The 20,056-nt window shown below is 47.6% G+C and overlaps 1 pseudogene; it reads left to right on the top strand.

The window, feature by feature from the left end:
• On the top strand, positions 846 to 12,279 carry LOC100739431 (annotated as a pseudogene).

Here is a 20,056-nt window from a genome sequence, read left to right as displayed (position 1 = left end):
ACACCACAGCCACAGCAATGCCCGATCCTTAACCCACTGACAAGGCTGGGGATCAAACCCACATCCTCATTGATAACAGTCAGGTTCATAACCCACTGAGCCATAATGGGAACTCTGGTCTCAGAATTTTAATTTAGATCCTTCTAGTGGCTGGTTCAGAGCAAGGAACTCATGCACTGAATCAGTGCCCCAGGCAGCATGGGCAGGTGAGCAGACACTGGACTGAGAGCCAGGGCAGCCGGGTCTCACCAAAAGTTCCAGCCTCAACTGCGGCTGGTTCCCTGCAAGTCACTTTTCCTCCCTGGACCTCAGTTATTTCATCTGTGAAAAGTTTGGACCAAAGAAGTTCACGTCCATTTTTACTTCGTGGTCTGCCCTTGGTGAGTATTTACAGAGTGCAAGGCTCACTGATGAGTGACAAAGTAACTTTAGTGATGAGAGTCATTAAGAGGTCCTGTGTTCTCTTTGAGAAGACAGACCACACAGGACTCACAGACAGCAGCACAAATGCACATGGGCCCTCAGAGAAGGGGGTGGCACGGTGGGTGTCCCCTGGAGCCAAGTGTCCTGTGGGCTCAGGGAAGGCAAGAACCAAGGTTTGGTAGGTAGAGAGGTGAGAGGCGAGTTCAGATCTGGAAGAGCGTGGGCTGATGCAGCAGCAAGCCCTCAGGGAGTGGGAATTTGTGCAGCCAGGATGGAAGGGTGTGTGAAGCATGCCAGGTTTCTAGAGGGGTTCCGTGTCCAGACTCCTGGGCGTGAGACCTCTTGATGGGTGCAGGATGCAGGGTCTCTGTCAGACACTCCCCAGTGCTGGGTGAATGCTCAGTCTCTAGAAAAGCTTAAGGATGTTCCAGCAATGGGCCACCAGCAGCTGTGCTGGGTTTGAGCCCGATTTGGCAGCGGACAGAGCCAGTGGCAGGGAACACCGGGGCCTCTGCACTGCCCGCCTTCCACCATCTGGCAACTGGTGGGATGTTTGGAGGATGCTTGTGCAGGATCTGGAGGTTTGTGGCTGGGCCAAGGGAGGGAGATAGGAGGTAAGGGTGAACTTGCTCAAGGGGGATTCTGTGGCCTTGCCTCCTGCAGGGCACCCCCAAAACTAGCCTCCGCCCAGTGCTCAGAGCTGCCACTTCTAGGAGAAGGTGGAGGGGGCAGAGAGCACTATCACCCATCGGGATGGACAGGTGCTGACCGTGGAGCCTGTGAGCCCCACAACCGTGGTCCTTCACCCACGTGCCCCATATGGCCCCACCGGCCCCAAACAAGACGGGGACATGGACCCATACACCCCTGCTGGCCCTGGGCTGGAAGATTCCCCAAAATCAACACCCCCAGAAGACCCAGCAAATGTGTGTGCCTGATCATGGGTCTCTGTTTCCTGTGGATGCGGTGGACACCTTCCCCACCAGAGGTTATTGGGATGGAAATTCTCTTTGTCAATGAGCCAGCAGTTCTGCTGCCATCTGAGTCCCCTCAGGTCTATTACTGCCCTGAACCTTTAGCCTCACGACAGGTCGGAATTTACTCAGTCACAGCTAGAAAGGGCCAGAGCTGCAAATGTGTGCCTCACCCACCAAGCATCCCAGAGGGGTTGGAGGCAGGCTCCCCACTTCCATGCTCATTTGGGAAGCTCCCCTCTCCCCTTACAGGCACTCAAGGTAGAGCTGACGGTCACACATCCCACCATCACCCCGAGGGGGCACATGACCCCACAGGCCAACTGCATGGTCAAGCCCTGCCCACAGCCTTCCTTGGGATCCTTGAGCCAATCAGGGAGAGCCCTTCTTCCACCAGGGCTGTATGGGCAGGGCGGGGCGGCCCATGGCCAGCCTGCCTCCTACTCGCTCACCATGGACCCAGACAAAGACAATCAGATGGGGGATCCCATTTGAACCCTGGAAACGGTGGTATCTGAGCTGGACTTGGTGCTCCGCAAGCCAGTGAGTTCTGTCTCCTGTTTCTTGTAAATAAGATTTTTGTTTTGGTTTGGTGTTTGTCTTTTTAGGGCTGCACCTGAGGCATATGGAGGTTCCCAGGCTAGGGGTTGAATTGGAGCTGTAGTCGCTGCCAGGCCACAGTCACAGCAACACCAGATCTGAGCCAAGTCTGTGACCTACACCACAGCTCACAGCAACGCCGGATGCTTAACCCACTGAGTGAGGCCAGGGATCGAACCTGCAACCTCATGGTTACTAGTCAGATTTGTTTCCACTGAGCTATGATGGGAACTGCTTTTTTGGTCTCCTTAGGGCCAAACCCATGGCATATGGAAATTTCCAGGCTAGAGATCGAATCAGAGCTGTAGCTACCAGCCTACACCGCAGACACAACAACGCTGGATCGGAGGTGCATCTACAACCTGCACTAGAGCTCATGGCAACACCAGATCCTTAACCCACTGAGAGAGACCAGGGATTGAACCCACATCCTCATGGGTGCTATTTGAGTTCATTACCACTGAGCCACAATGGGAAGTCCTACAAATGAGAGTCTTGATGGACACAAGTCTGAAATACAGGATGACTGACGTGTGCCTGGACCTTCCCTCCTCACAGCTGTCCCCCACCCACCTCAGCCCACCGTGCAGCACTACGGCCCTGGCTTGAACATGATGGAGACCTGGGTCCTAGCCTGGCCCCCTCTGCAGCTCAGAGACACAGAGCCGGGGCGTGGCACGCACCGGTCCCAAGGGGCTGGGTGGTGTCTGGGCACAGCTGCCTGGCCTCAGCCAGGAGCCCCAGGTCCCCAAGTCAGGAATGCAGAGTGTTCAGAGAGCTGCTCCGCAGCACGTAACTCAGAGGCCTCCTCCCCGCCCAAATCCTTTGCTTGAAGTTGGTGAGTTATTTCTCATTTAGATAAAATGTGAAACCAGAACCAAGGATGGGACTAAGTGGAATGTTAGAAAAACATCGTTTTGGACCACATGGACCACAGCTCAAGAATTAGCATTTCCCATCTTGTGGAGTCGAGGCAGCCAGGGGGCCACACCATCCCGCGTGGGCCAGGAGGGCTGGAGCATCCTTTTCAGCCAGTGGTGAAGAGGGCATCCCCCATTCGGTCACCATATGTGTTCTGAGCACACACACATTTTGCGTGGGGCTCAGGAGTGGGGAGAAGCTTGCATAAGAGGGCTTGCTAGCCGTTTGGGGCCCCAGCAGCAGGGGCGTGATCCTATCCAGGACAGAAGCCCGGGTGCCCCTCTCGGTGGGAGGAGCCACCAGGGAGAGAGGTGCCTGTACTCCCCCAGCCCTCACCCCCTCAGCATGTTGTGACAGGGAGGCACAGAGCCTGGGGAGATCAGTCAGCCACTCTCAGTGAGTCAGGCCTTTGGCAGGTGGCCCCCAGCCCTGGAGCATCTCTGACTCAACCTGCTGACTGACAGACGGGGGACCGACAGACAAGAGGCAGTGAAAGTGCCGGGAAAGGGAGGCATTGAGGGCAGCCTCCCGCCACAGGGCACCCTCCTCGGCCCAGCCCCGAAGGGCCTTCTGCAGGCCTCCTCACCTCCCTCCTCGGTCTGAGAGGCTGAATGTGCCTGTGATCCTGGGAGGGACAGAGAAGCCCACCCCCCCATTCCATGCACAAGCAAGTGACCAGCCCAGTGGTCCGCCAACTCCAGGCCAGAGAGAGGACAGGACACTGCAGGGCGGGTGGGGTTGATGCTGAGGGCTGAGGAAAGATCACTTCCTGGCTCTCAACCCTTCCACACCCTGTCACGGGCCCCACCCCACAACCAGCTTTCTCTAAGTGCTGCTGGCTGCCAGCTTGGGGCCAGCCCTGACCCCCAGGTCGTTTTCTTAAGCATGTGTGCCTCATCGGCTTCTCCCACCCCGTATTAATACTGCCGGTTTGGCCCCTCAGGACACACCTAATGCTGCTTCTCCAGTTGGAGCCCAACATGCCCTGACTCTCCTCCATGCTCACATCACTCTTTCCGGCCTCCCGGGTGAGATCCCAGCCTGCCACTCCAAGGACCCCCACCCCCCCCCCGCCCGAGTCACCTCAGCCCTGCAACCCCTGAAAGGCCAGAGAAGGGGGTATGGGGAGCCCTTCTTCCCTGGCTACCTATGGGCCCTGGGAGGGGCCTACTCGTCCCTTTGTTCAGCCCCTTCTCTGCCCCCATGCAGGAGGGGAAGGAGGAGGCCACGCCTGACAGCTTTTCAGCAACCTGGAGCTTTCACATCAGCACCCGGGGCCCACCGGGCAGCCATCCCAATTTCTGCTGTCTGCGTGCTGAGCCAGAAGAGCCCAGGGCGTCCTGCAAGCTGCACACGGGGGCCCACCCCTCTCCTTCCTTTTCCAGGAGAAAACCCTAAGAAATAGCCTCTGTCTGAGGACTCCAACTCTCCAGCTGGGGGAAACTGGACAAATTACGTAGCAATCTGACCCTTAGTTTCCTCATCTGTAAAAAGGGAGAATGGGGCCTGGGACCTAGAAGAAGATGAGTAGATTGTCTTTTCTAGTTTGACTATTACAGACACGGATATAGAGCACTGATTCTTTTCTTTTTAAAAAATTTTGTATTAAAATTGATTTGCAATGTGGTATCAATTTCTGCTGGAAAACTGACAAATTTTCCACCAAAATTTTCTTATCTTTCATCATGGTCTATCACAAGAGACTGACTGGATATAGTTCCTTGTGGTGCACAGTAGGACCTCATAGCTTATCCATTCTAAATATAATAGTTTGCATCTACTAACCCCAAACTCTCAGTTCACCCCACTCCCTCCCTCTCCCCCTGGGCAACCACAAGTCTGTTCTCCGTGTTGGTGAGTCTGTTTCTGGTTTGTTTGTTTATTTGTTTGTTTGTCTGTCTTTTTGCCTTTTCTAGGGCCATTTCCATGGCATATGGAGGTTCCCAGGCTAGAGGTCCAATCGGAGCTGTAGCCACCTGCCTACACCACAGCTCATGACAACGCCAGATCCTTAACCCACTGAGCAAGGCCAGGGATCGAACCCACAACCCCATGGTTCCTAGTGCGATTCATTAACCACTGAGCCACGATGGGAATTCTTTCTGCTTTGTAGGTAGGTTCATTCGTGTAACATTTTAGATTCCATATGTAAGTGATATCATATGGTATTTGCCTTTCTCTTTCTGGCTTACTTCACTTAGCCTGGGAATCTCTGGTTGCATCCATATTGCTGCAAATGGCATTACTTCATTTTTTTTTTTAGTGGCTAAGTAGTATTCCATTGTGTAAATGTACCACGTCTTCTTAATCCATTGATCTGTGGATGGACATTTAGGTTGTTTCCTCATCTAGGCTATTGTGAGTAGTGCGGCCATGATCATATGGCTGCATGTATCTTTTTGAATCACACTTTTGTCCAGATATATGCCTAGTGATTCTTAACCTCTCTAAAGAGCTCTGGACTCCTTTGAGAAGCTCAGGAAGGTATGAACTTTCACCTCTAAGAAGGCACATCACACAAACACTGTAAAAACCATCCTAGGGTTGGAAAGGACTCTGCACCCATCCATGGACCCCAGGTTAGGAATCCGTTCCACAAATGCAGTCTGGGGTCAAGATCAGAGCTCAGGGCTGTCTGATGCCAGCATTCATGGTCACTCTGGGCCTGCAGTGAAGCGCCTTTTCTGTTTCATTCTTTGCCCATCCAGGGGCACACTCTCAGGGACTGGCAAGGCAGAAAGGAGTGCCATACGGCTTTGCTGTCCATTCTAACCAGGGCCTGAAAAAGGCAGCAGCTCTCCCAGCAGAGCGGTGGGAGGCCTGCGGGATGTGCAGCTCCCCTTTCTCCCCCTCCCCACCTGTGGGGGTCTCTCTCCCACAGCATCTTGGCCCTGGTGCTCTGGGCAGAGTAACTGTCCTCAGAGGGCAAAGCTATGAGGCTGTGGGCGAGGACACCAGGGCTCCTGGTGTCCTAGTGTCAGGTGGGCAGGATCTGCCTGCCTTTCTAGGAGATGGGAGCTTGGGTTGGAAAGGGCGCAGATTCCTCAAGAATATGTCGCAGGTGGAAGTGCTACCGTCGAAGGCAACTGACTGGAAGGGGCATCTTCCATCACACTCCATACCCTTCATCCCTGAGAGACTGTCTAAGGTGCATTCAGCCAAACTATGAGCCCCAGACAGGTTATTCAGGGCTGCCACTGAGTGAGTTACAAATGACTTTCAGAGTCACCCACAAGAGTCTGGTGAAAAATTGTTCCCATTTGCCCAGGAATGAAGGATTTCCTGGGACACAGGACTTGCAGCACTACCTGGTTTTAACCAGGAATGTCTCAGGCAATTGGGGCTGGTTGCTCAATGTATATTGCCACCAGAACTGGGAAGCCCTGCCAGAGAACGGGGCCTTCTCATTGTGCCCAGGGGGCCACACCACACCTCCTTAGGCCAAGGGTAGCAGAAGTGACCCCCCCTGAGGTTATGATTCACTCAGCCCTTTGCAATGTAGGGGGGCGCGGTCTTGTGGGTCTTGTGTCAAATGCCCCCTAGAAGCCAGGAAGCATCAGGCAGGTTAGTGACCTCCACTGAGCTCCCTGTCTTTAGGGCTCTTCTGCTTGCTTTTGTCTGCTTCTGATCCTTTTTGTACTCAGCAAAAATTTGTTCAGGCCTCTCTCTATCCTATACCAATTTCCCCAGGATGGCCAGCTTAGAATCAGACTGGCAGGGTGCCCCTGGGTGGGGCCAGGCTTCTTCTGCACTTTACCCTCTCCCCACAGGCCATTTGCTCCAGACCTGCCCTGAAGGTTGACAGGAGGAGGGGAAGAAGTAAGCTGAAGGGGTAGTTCTAGAAAGGGTAGTCTGGACCCTTCTTTTCTTTGGGCTACACTGTTTCTAGCTTATGAGCCCTGAAGTCATCTTGGCTACCTGAAGAGTATATATTTGCACGTAGAAATTTGTAATGCTTTTGTTATAACCAAACCCAACCTTCACTGGGGGACTGAGTTATTCATGAGTTATTATTTGAATGATGAAATTATTAAAGAGGAGACACTTGGCTCATGGTAGGCAAGCTTGACATCAGTTGGTCTGAACATCTTGGGAGGGGTTGCCAGGTGACAGCCCTCCCAGAGGGTTTTGATGCATCTTCCAACCCCCAGGCAGGGTGGAAACAGCAGGGGATGTTCAAAGTTGAGGATGAATTTTCACTTCTGCTATCAGATCCAAAAGATATATCCCCACCTCTTTTTTTTTTTTTTTTTTTTTTTTTTTTTTAAGAACTAAGATCTGTCCTTGTGCAGCTTTACTTGGGATGTAGGTGCATTTGGGTTAGATCTGTAGTCTGGAAGTTTAGTTGGGAGTGGTGGTGGTGATGGTACTGGACTGGTTCAAGCGCCTCTTCTTTTTTCTCTAATCTCTCATCCCTTCAAGGGGTTGGAAAACTGGCCCTAAATCCTGGACTGGAGAATGAAATGAGTGTGGGAACGAGAAAGCATTTGTGGAGGCAACTTCTAAGGTAAGTTCTCTCTATAGGGAGGATTGACATTGCCTCTCTGAGAAGAGCTGAGAAGACCAGGGCTTTTACACAATCCACACCCATCCATGGGCCTATTCTGAAATCATTCTGCTACATCTGACTTAATTTCATCCTCTTTTTCCTTATTCACTTTTCAAACTGGTAGAGGACTGTTAGGGGAATTTCCAGTTCTGCTTGCTTTTAGAGCAGAATGGGAGCAAACCAAAGGGATGGAAAGTCAAAAAGAAAATAGTGGCTTTAGATAACACATTAGACAAGTTGAACCTAATAGATGTGTATAGAACATTCGTTAAATCAGTAATAAAAGAACTCCAAAAAGACAAAAGTCCAGGACCAGATGATTCATAGGTAAATTCTACCAAATATTTAGAGAAGAGTCAAAAACTATCCTTTTCAAACTATTCCAAAAAAATTGCAGAGGAAGGAGTGCTTCAGAACTCATTCTGCAACACCAGCATCACCATGATACCAAAACCAAAGAATTTACATAAAAAAGAAAACTACAAGCCAACAGTACTGACAATATAGACGCAAAAATCCACAGCAAAATATTAGCAAACTAAATTCAATAACACACTAAAAGGATCATCTACTGAGATCAAGTGGGATTTATTCCAATGATGTAAGGATGGTTCAATACCCACAAATCAATCAATGTGATACATCACGGTAACAAATTGAGAATAAATATTATATGATCATCTCAACAGATGCAAAAAAATTTTTCCAAAATTCAACATTGATTTATGATAAAAGCTCTCCACAAAGTGGGTATGGAGAGAACATAACTCAACCTACTAAAAGCTATTTATATGATAAGCCCACAGTTAACATCACACTCAATGATGAGAAGCTGAAAGCATTTTCTCTAAGGTCAAGTCAAGGATGCCCATTCTCGCCACTTTAAGTCAACATATTGGATGTCCTAGCCACAGCAATCAAACAAGAGAAAGAATAAAAGGAAACTAGATTGGAAAGGAAAAGTAAAACTGTCACTGTTTGCAAATGATATGATACTATACATAGAAAATCCTCAGGATACCACCAAAACACTACTCAAGCTCATCAATGAATTGGGTAAAGTTTCAGGATACAAAATTAGTGTGCAGAAATCTGTTGCATTTCTCTACACTAACAACAAACTATCAGAAAGGGGATTTAAGAAACAGCTCCATTTCCCTTTGCATCAAAAATAATAAAACAGGAGTTCCCACCTTGGCTCAGTGGTTAACAAATCTGACTAGCATCCATGAGGATGCAGGTTTGATCCCTGGCCTTGTTCAGTGGATTAAGGATCCGGCATTGCCATGAGCTGTGGTGTAGGTTGCAGACACAGCCTCATATCTGGCATTGCTATGACTGTGGCGTAGGCCAGCAACTAAAGCTCCAATTTGACCCCTAGCCTGGGAACCTCCATATGCCACAGGTGTGGCCATAAAAAATAATATAATAACAACAATAATAATAATAATAAAACAAATCTAAGTAAGGATGTAGAAGACCTGTACTTGGAAAACTATATGATAACTGAGAAATGAAATTGCAAACAACATAAACAGATGGAAAGGCATAATATATTCATGGATTGGAAGAATTAATGTTGTTGTTAAGATGACCATATTACCCAAAGCAATCTACAGATTCCATGCAATCCCAATCAAAATACCAATGGCACTTTTCAAAGAATTATAACAAATTATTCCAAAATTTGTATGGAAACACACACACCAAAAAACCCATACAGTCAAAACAATCTTGAGAGAAAAGAATAAAACTAGAGGGATCACACTTGCTGGTTTCAAACTATACTACAAAGCCACAATCATCAGAACAGTATGTTAATGGCAAAAAAGCAGACCCAAAAGTCAATGGTACAGAACAGAGATCCAGGAAATGAACCCACACGTATACAGTCAATGAAACTTTGACAGAGGATGCAAGAATATACAATGGAAGAAAGTAATTTTTTCAATAAATGGCATCTGGAAAACTGGAGCGCTACATGTAAAAGAATCAAACTGGATTACTCTCTCACATTATGCACAAAAATAAATTTAAAATGGATTAATGACTTAAATATAAGTCCTGAAACCGTATAACCTCTAGACGAAAACATAGCTCTTTGACATTAGTCTTAATAGTATTCTCTTGGATATGTCTCCTCTGGCAAGGAAAACAAATGCAAAAATTAACCAATGGGTCTATATCAAACTAAAAAGGTTTTGCACAGTGTAGGAAACCATCAACAAAATTAAAAGGCTGTATACAGAATGGGAGAAGATATCTGTAAATGACATATCTGATAAGAGGCTAATATCCAAAATATACAAATAACTCAAAGAATATAATATCAAAAAAACAACTTGACTTAAAAATAAGTGGAAGACCTGAATGAGCATTTTTCCAAAGAAGACATACTGATGGTTAATAGGCACATGAAAAGATGCTCAATATCACTCATCATTCAGGAAATGCAACTCAAAACCTCAGTGAGATATTACTTCACACCTCTCAGAATGGCTATTATTAAGGAGAAAACAAATAACAAGTGTTGGTGAGGATGTGGAGAAAAGGGAACCCTAGTACACTGTTGGTGAGAAGATAAACTGGTGCGGCCACTATTGAAAACAGTCTGCAGATTCCTCAAAAAGTTTAAAATAGAACTACCATATGGTCTAACAATTCCATGCCTGGGTATTTGTCTGAAGAAAGCAAAAACACTAAATAGAAAAGATATATACACCCCAGTTGCAGCATTATTTACAATAGCCAAGATTTGGAAACAACCCAAGTGCCTATCAACGGAGGAATGAATAAAGAAGATGTGGTGTATAAATATACGATGGAGTATAAACAAGAATAAAATCTTGCGTTTGCAACAACATGGATAGACCTAGAGGGTATTATGCTAAATGAAATAAGTCAGACAGAGAAAGACAAATACTGTATGATTTCACTTACATGTGGAATCTAAAAACAAAACAAATGAACCAACGTTAACAAAACTAAAAGAGTCATAGATATTGAGAAGAAACAGGTGGTTGCCAGAGGGGAGGGGGTTAAGGGGAGGAAAAAATAGACGAAGGCGATTAAGAGGTACAAACTCCCATGTACAAAATAAATGAGTCACAGGTATGAAATGTACAGTGTGGGGAATATAGTTAATAACTGTGTAATATCTTTTTACAGTGTCATGGTGCAACTAGACTCATTTTAGTGATCCTTTTGAAATGTACGAAAACACCAAATCACTATGTTGTTTAACAGGAACTGACACAGTGTTGTAAGCCAATTATACTTCAAAACCAACCAACCAAACCAACTCATATTAAAAGAGATCAGATATGGGGTGGGGGGGGTGGCGGTAGGCAGAGTCTGGAGAGGGTATTCAGGGAAGAGCCTGGAGCCAGGGTGACTGAGAAACCTCAAGACTCCCAGAGTGGTCCAAGGCGGTCAGCCGTCCCTCTGGCCATGGAGGGCTTTTGCACCCAGACTTAACCACCGGGCACCTGCTGAACATGTCGCAACCCTTGTGGTTATACAGAAATAACCATAACTTTGCTGCCTACTGAGGCTATTTACTGAGGACCCAACCATTACCAAGCACTGAGCATCATTAGCTTTGATTCTTACAACAGCTCAGCCAGGACAGTGCTTGACACTTACTAGGTGCTCGATAATTATTGGATGTACGCATGAATTAATGAACCTACACTATTCCAAAAATTTCTGGAACAGCAGGGCTGAGGGTACCCAAACTCATACTGTAGGGATTCTACTGAAGTCAGCCCCATGATTCAAATGAAACTTCCTATTTGCTACCTCCAAACAGCAAGGACCAGGAAGGGCACGGCATGCCTGACTTTGCCTACGGGCAGAAGGAACTTGTGTCAGTAGGGATTCAGTGACTGAGGATGCACTCAGCCTCCTGGACACTCTACCACTGTCTTCGCTTCGACTCTGCGCTCTGACTGGCCTGGAGGCCGCAGATGGAGCTGGGGCTGTTTCACTACCACCCTGCAGACCCAAACCCTCGCTGGTGCCATGGGTTTTGTGGCTCAGCTGAATGTGGAGGGAGGTGTGCAGAGAAGGTGCCCCCAGAACATCAAGAGCACATGGCAAGCGTCTGACCCTACACGGGTTAACTTGGACCAGATCTGGCCAGAAGTCCGCTTCCTCTTGCACCAGGAGCCCAATCCCCCCAGGCACTCTCCAGCCAGAGGATAAGCTCGTGGTGATCAATGTCAGCCCCTTGGGATGGGGCTACATGCTGCTGGTACCCGAGCCTGCCTGAGCGCTCTCCCAGCTCCTGCTGTCAGGGCACTGTGGGCCAGGGTCACAGCTGGGCTGCTGAGCTCACACCCAACTTCCTCCACAGCTTCAACAGCCTGGACGGCGGAGCCTCTGGGAACCACCTCCACCTGCATGGCTAGCACCTGCCCACAGTCAACCTGTGGAGGGGGCCTCAAGCGAACCCCTGGCCCCTGGGGTCCATCTGCATCTGCTCCAGGCCCTCCCAGCTCCTGACATCCTCTCTTACACAAGCAGGTCAGGGCCCAACTTGGAAGCCTTGATCAGCAGGTTCTGTCGGCCACGGACTAAATGACGGACCACGAGATTGCCCATAACTTGCAATGACCCAGGGGCCCCACCTGGAAGGACATCATCTTCCTCAGCCCTTACAGGGGTCTGAGTAATTCTGTGGGCCTGGAAGTCCAGCTCGGGGTGAAAGGATGGTGAGGGGTTCATGCTGTCCTCTGTGAGCTGGCCGGGCATCTCCCTGTTAAAACGCCTCAGGACTTCAGCCCCCAGCAGAGGCCGCAGCTCATCTGAGATTGTCTGCTGCCCACAACAGAGGAGGTCCAGGAAGTACTGGTGGCCTTGACAGCCTAGCAGGAGAATAATCCTTCCAGAAGTATTTGTTTTGGCTTTGGGGGATTTGGGGTGGGGGTTGGCAGCACCTACTGAGTGTGGAAATTCCCAGGTGGGGAATTGAATCTGCACCACCATGGCCTGAATGGCAGTAGTGACAATGGCAGATCCTTAGCCCACTGAGACACCAGGGAACTCCAGGAGTAGTCATTCTGTAACCAATTTAAATCACTTTGCGGAGAGAGGTCTGTCAGTCATGTGGTCACTTTCATTTCCGCCTTCTCACCTGTCTCAGCCTAAGGGGAGGGATAAAGAACAGGGAAGTGGGAGCTCCCGTTGTGGCTCAGCTGGTTCAGAACCAGAGTAGTATCCACGAGGACGGGGATTCAATTCCTTGCCTCGCTCAGTGGGTTAGGGATCCAGCATTGCCACAAGTTGCAGCATAGGTCACAGATGCGGCTATGATCCTGTGTTGCTGCGGCTGTGGCTGTGGCATAGGCCAGCTACTGCAGCTCCCTTTGGACCCATAGTCCAGGAATTTCCATTTGCCACAGGTGCGGCCGGAAAAAGGAAACAAAACAAACTGGGAAGTAGTCTCTTTAAAGAGGAGGAACATTGTAATAAATCAATTGAAAGTGCCCTCATGGATGTATCTGCCACCAGCGGTGTCAAAACTATTAAGAAGGGGGGGATACTTGGGTTTTTTGGTTTTTTGAAGCTCCGTGAGATGTTTGTATATGTTGAGATTAATCCCCGGTTATTTGCAAAAATTTTCTGGGTTGTCTTTCTGGTTTTGCTTGTGTTTGTGTTTTTTTATGATTTCCTGGGCTGTGCAAAAGCTTTTACGTTTAACTAGGTCCCGCTGGTTTCTTTCTGGGGAGGGTGGAAATAACATATACACACTACTGTAGTCAGTGAATGATTAGCAAGAACCTATTGTACAGCATCGGAAACTCTACTCGATAGTTTGTAATAACCTATATGGGAGACAAGAATGGATCTATTATGGGTGTGACTGATTCACTTTGCTGTACGCCTGAAACGAATACAACATGGTAAGTCAACTATACGCCAATAGAATTAAATTCAAAAAATATTAAAAGAATCCTAATCTTAATAAGGGGGGAGCGTACACAAGAGTTATACACTCCTGACCGTGTACATGCCGATTCTTTCATTATCCAGTCTTAGCAAAGTGAGAGTCTATCTCTTCTGTTCTGTCTCTCTGCTTGTTCTCCCTTGGTCCACCACTGAGTTTTATTTCTTCATCCTGCCCCTATATTTGTCCCATCATCCCTATGCCCCATTTATAGCACATTCTCTGCCGACCTGGCCACCTTGAATTTCCCTCCAGCCCCAAGGCTGAGCTGAGTGTTCTCCCCATACATCATTTCCCATGAAAACAAAGTGTCCTCATGACCTGAAAGCTTCCAGTCCTCGCATATGGAAGTTCCCAGGCTAGGGGTCAAATTGGAGCTACAGCTATCAGCAACAGCACAGCCACAGCCACAGCAACACTGGATCCAAGCTGCGCTGCGACCTACACCACAGCTCACGGCAACACCGAATCCTTAACCCACTGAGCGTGGCCAGCGATCGAACCCACAACTTCATGGTTCCTAGTTGGATTCATTTCTGCTGCGCCACAAGGGGAACTTCTGCAGGTCCTCTTAATACCCTCTTTTTAACAGATGAAGAGATGGAGGCTGACAGGTTTAGTAACTTGTCCAAGGTCAGACAGCTCAAAAGTGGCGGAGTCAGGATGCAGCACAGGCAGTCAGACACCAGAAGCTGAGCTGGGACTGTGCACATGTGACGGCCGTGTTAATAAAGTCTCGCTGAGATAAGACAGAATACGCATCACAACCCATTTCATAAGAAAAGCAGTGTAACATTTAAGTTCCTGTGAACAGTTTTTGGCCACCCTCGTGGTTTTGGCACGTTGCAGTCGTTTTAGCTTAATGCCTCTTTCTGCAAGCCTCTGCAAACACGGGCTCCAATAATATTACTTTGTTTTGCTTGCTCACCCTCGGAAAGGAGTGCAGATGACCATTCGAGCACAGGGGACTTTGTGTCCGAGCCGATGAGTCCAAACGCCAGGATTTTCCCAGTTTTTCCTTCAGACTAATGTTTAGAGGAAAGCCTTCTCTGCCCCAAATAGGTTTTTCTTTTTGTGAAAAGTAACAAAAAAAAAAAAAAAGTCAAATAGGTTTTCTCTATGGTGGTATTTCTCAACCATGTATACTTTGTGAATCACCAAGAAGGGGATTTATGGAAGATTTTTCTACCCCTTGAATATGGAACATTTAAGGGATGCTTTGTACTCAGAGCCCTGGGCTTTGAGCACAGTAGGAGGGTAAGAAAGGATGATCCAGCCCAGGGCCTCTCCACCTCTTTGCTTGCTTTTATTTTCTTTTTTTTTTCTTTTTTTCTTTTTTAGGGCTGCACCCACGGCATATGGAGTTTCCCAGGCTAGGGGTTGAATCAGAGCTGTAGCTGCTGGCCTACACCCCTGCCACAGCAACATGGGATCCAAGCATTGTCTGTGACCGACACCATAGCTCATGGCCACGCCAGATCCTTAACCCACTGAGCAAAGCCAGGGATTGAGCCCAGATCCTTAACCCACTGAGCAAAGCCAGGGATTGAGCCCACATCCTCATAGATACTAGCATTCGTTACCCCTGAGCCACAACAGGAACCCCTTTGCTTGTGTTTTGATGGAGGGTCTCTTGTACTAAAGGGTTTGGGACTCAATCAAATGGGAAACCTTAAAGAGTTTTAAATTGAAGAGTAACAAATTTGCATTTTGGAGTTCCCGTCGTGGCGCAGCGGAAATGAATCTGACTAGGAACCATGACGTTGCAGGTTCGACTCCTAGCCTCGCTCAGAGGGTTAGGGATCCAGCGTTGCCGTGAGCTATGGTGTAGGTCGCAGACGCAGCTCAGATCTGATGTTGCTGTGGCTGTGGCTTAAGACGGCGGCAACAGCTCGGATTTGACCCCTAGCCTGGGAACCTCCATATGCCGCACATGCAGCCCTGAAAAGACAAAAGACAAAAAAAAAGCTTTTTTGCATTTTATGGAGAGTACTTCAGCTTCAATGGATGGATGGATGAAGTAGGGAAGAACAGAATCAGGGAATCCAGTTAAGAGATTGCTGAACAAAGGTAGTCTGGTGGTTGGTATTTGGCCCTTTTACTGAGATAGCACATAAAGCCAGCTGGACGCTGTGGTCAAAAAACAAAGAAGAGATTTCTGAACGGTGTCAATTCAGGCAAGAAATGATGGTGGTTCAGATACTAGAACAGTGTCTGGAACATTACATAATTGTCAAAAGAGTGAGGAAAAAAAGAGATCAGATATGTGGTTACCAGATGCAGGGGATGGCAGGAGAAGGAACAGATTCAGCCATTTGAAAGGCACAAACTTCCAATTCCAAAAAAAATAAGTACGAGGGATATAATGTACATGCTAAAATATAGTTAACACTGCTGTACATTATATGTGAAAGTGTTAAGAGTGTAAATGGTAAGAGGTACCATCATAAGAAAAACAATTTTCTATTCCTGTAATTTTGTATCTATATGACAAGAGGATGTTCCCTAAACTTATTGTGATCATCATTTCATGTTTTATATAAGTCAAATTATTATTCTGTACACATTAAACATACACAGGGCTGTATGTCAATTATATGTCAACAAAATTGGAAGGAAAAGTTATTTAAAGAATCCTAAAAAGAAAAGTGGAAGGTCCATGACCTCGAAACAGGAAAATAAGTTTAAAAAAGTCAAAAGTTGTTCTTCTTTGAAAAAAAAATCAATGAAATTGATAAAATTCTAGAAAAGCCAACCAAAATAAAAAGAGAGAAGTCACAAACCCTCAATATCAAGGATGAAACACAGACTATCACTAAAAATCCTGAAACTGCTATAAAGATAATAAGGGAATGCTAGAAACAGCTTTACAGCCACAAATCCAACACCTTGGAAGAAATGTGCTAATTCCTCAAACCATAAACTTACTAAAACTCAACTGAAATCAAACAGATGGTCTAAAATAATCCCATCACCCTGAAAGAAATGGAATTTATTTTTTCTCCCAAAAGAGAAATGTCCAGGCCCAGAAGCTTTCACTGGAGAACTCTACCAAACAGAGATGAATCAACACGGATTTTACACAATCACTTCCAAAATATTGAAGAAGAGAGAGTACTTCCTAAGAAATTTTGTGTGTGTGTGTCTTTTTATCTTTTTAGGGCTGCATCAGCAGCATATGGAATTTCCCAGGCTAAGGGTTGAATCAGAGCTGTAGCCGCTGGCCTATGCCACAGCCATAGCAACACGGATCTGAGTCACATCTAAGACCTACACCGCAGCTCGTGACCACATCAGGTCCCTAAACCACTGAGCAAGGCCAAGGATGGAACCTGCATCCTCATGGATACGAGTCAGGTTTGTTACCCCTGAGCCGCGACAGGAACTCCCAAGAAATTTTATTAGGCTGTTATCCTGACACCCAAATCAGACAAAGAAAGTACAAAAAAAGAAAACTGCTAAATACAATCATAAACATAGATGCAAAAAATCCCCAACAAAATATTAGTAAATAATCTTCCAACAAAGAAAATTCCAAGACCATATGACTCATTGGTAAATTCTACCACATATTTAGAGAATAACTAGCACCAATTCTCCTTAAAACTTTCCCCAAAAATTGAACAGAAGTTAGAGAATAACTAGCACCAGTTCTTCTCAAAACTTTCCCTAAAAATTGAACAGAAGTGAATATTTCCAAACTCATTCAATGAGGCCAGCATTACCCTGATACCACAATTAGAAAAAAGACACTATAAGAGAACTACAGATCAGTATCCTTGATGAATATGGAAGTAAAATTCCTCACAAAACACTAACAAATAGAATTCAATAGCACATTAAGAGGATTATACATCATGATGAAGTGGGATTTATTTCTAGAATGCAAGGATGATTCAACATATAAAACTCAATCAGTATAATACATCATATTAACAGAATGATTGTGGACAGATGACAATATCATCTCAACTGATGCTGGAAAAGCATTTGACAAAATTCAACACTTTTTTGTAGTAAAAACACCCAGCAAACTAGAAATAGAAGGAAATTACCTCAACATAAAAATTTTGATAGCCCAAATCTGAAAACAACCAAAATATCCTTCAGTGAGTGAATGGTTAAACAAACTGTGCTACAGCTATGCCATGGACTACTACTCAGCAACCAAAAGAAACAAACAAATAATCTACGCAATAACTTGGATGGCTTTTCAAGGCATTAGGCTAGCGGGGGGGAAAGCCAATCTCAGAAGATCACACATGGAAAGATTCCACTTATATAGCCTTGAAATGACAAAATTATAGAGATGGAAAACAGATTAGTTGTTGCCGGGCTTAGGGATAGTATGAGACGGTGGGAGTTAATGAGTGACTATAAAGCCTAAGTGAGATCTTTGTGGTGATGGAATAATTCTGTATCTTGATTTCCATAATGGTTATATAGATCTTCAGGTGTGACAAAATAGCATCAAACTACACATACACATTTTCCCAGTGTCGATTTCCTGATTTTGATATTGTACTATAATTATGTAAGAAGTCATTAGAAGAAACTGGACGAAGCAGGCATGGGACCTCTCTTTACTATCTTTGCAACTTCCTGTATATCTATAACTATTTCAAAGTAAAACACACCCATGCAGGCCCTCAAAGCCTCAGAAGCACGGCAGACTTTATTTTGAGGGAGGAGGAATTGACATCATAATTGTTCAAACAACCTCACCAGAAGTAGCCAAGGCTTCCACTTGAAAGCTTCTCTTCTCTTCTCTTGAAATAGTTTTCATCATCCATCCTCCTTCTACACTCCTGGTGCATCACTTCAGCCCTGATTTTCCCCACCTTGCTAGGTCCTTTCCTTCCCTCCTTGCCTGTGTTCTGGGGTAAATTTCATGTTCATCTGTCCCCTCCCACAATGCTCTCACACAGCTACCTTGGGCTGCCAATCATATGCCACCTCTCCACCCCCCACCTCAGGGCAACCAATCAGAGGTAGTCATCTTTCTTCCCACGGAATAGCCATGTGACTCAAGTTGGACTGATTAGAGTCCTTACAAGGGGTTGCTATGTGACCTCTGCAGTTATGGCCTAGTGGTGAGGCATTCCCACTGCCTACATTTGAGGACAGCACTCGCAAAGTGTTTTATACAAGGTTTGGCTCAGAAGGAATCTAAGTCTGAGTCCCAGGGGAAGAATCTGTGGGAAGGAAGGATTTAGGGAAATATCAAGTCTTTAAAAAATAAAGTCAAGTCTACACCAGGCCGAGGAGGGCTTCTCTGGGTGCAGACAAGACAGGAAAGAGGGAACTGCAGCCAAGCAGGAGGGCCCTGCACAGGCATATCTGTCTCTCAGGCCATCCACATTCCCTCCCAGGGAGCCCGATGCCCTCCCATGAACCAGCAGTCTGGCCCCATGGCTACTGCCAGCCACATGGAAGCCTTCCTGTGCCTCCAACAGCCGCCAGGGCAGGCCAGGCTGCTTCCAGGGGTGGTGCCACTGTGCCACACTCCCATGGAAGTCTTTGCGGGCTCACCTGTCATTTGCCTGCTGTGCAGAATGGGGGATCAATTGAAAGGGGGCAGAGTCTTAGAGCACCAGGGCTTGAGGAATTGGGGGGAGGCATTCACCTTTCGGGAAGGCCAAGACTGCAGGGGCTGGAGTAAGTGTTCTCCTGGGAGACTAGAGTTCCTGGGGTGGTAGGGGCCAGTGGAGGCCTAACCCTGGGGCAGACCCTTGGGTATAAGGGAAGCAAACCCCAGTGCCAGCCTACTGTTTGACCATCACTGCCTCCACACCATGCTCCCTGCTCCGGAGCCTCTATGAGGGACGGATTCCTGGCTGGCTCATCCTGACGACTTTGAGGCAAGTCAGGTTTGTTTTCCTCTAGCCCCCAACACAAACACACACAGTCTTCCTCCCACCTCCCTTCCCCCCAAGGCTGAGCATCTGGCCCTGGCTGAACGCTATCTCTGCCCTCACCTAGTCACCTCACCCTGCTGGCTCCAAGGCCCTGCTTTCCCCTGCCCTGTCCCTGGCTCCCAGCCCCCGGCCACCCCAGGCAGCCAGGCCCAACCAAGGCCGGGCTGTTTTGGAAAAGTGCTGGGAGGTGGCAGAATGTGCGGTCTGTGAGTTCCCTCCAAACTGGCGCCCCAACCCCTGGACAAACAGCAGCCGTGCTGGCCTGTCCACGATGGCCTGTGTACTCCTTCCAGGCCAGGAGATCCCGGGGGCAGGCAGCCGCGCAGGGGATGTCACCCACCCACTGGGCCCACGGGGGAGAGGCAAGGACAGACTGTGTGATGACAGGCCAGCCACCCGCCCGGCTGGGCCCTCCCACCCCGAGGCAGGGCGGTCAGACAGAGGGCAGCCCAGGGACCAGGCTTCCTTTACCTCTGCTGCCACACAGGACATTCCTCTGGGAGGGATGGAATTTGGAATTTACGCTCTGAAAAACTACTACCTTCCACTGGCCCGTTTCCCGGTGGAAGCTAAGGGTGTCCGTGGCTGCCTCTTGCTGACCCTGGAGGGAGCCCCTCATGGGGCATGTCCCGTTCTGGCACAGAAGACACTTCATTTTGCAGAAGTCGAGGGATCATCTCGCTCCCCCTTCGCCTCTCCTCAGGCTGGAGGTGAGGGCTCT

The sequence above is a fragment of the Sus scrofa genome, chromosome 3 (assembly GCF_000003025.6).
Source record: "Sus scrofa isolate TJ Tabasco breed Duroc chromosome 3, Sscrofa11.1, whole genome shotgun sequence".
Classification (NCBI taxonomy): Eukaryota; Metazoa; Chordata; class Mammalia; order Artiodactyla; family Suidae; genus Sus; species Sus scrofa.
Note: the sequence above shows the minus strand (reverse complement) of the source record. Positions and strands in the feature narration are given on the sequence as shown.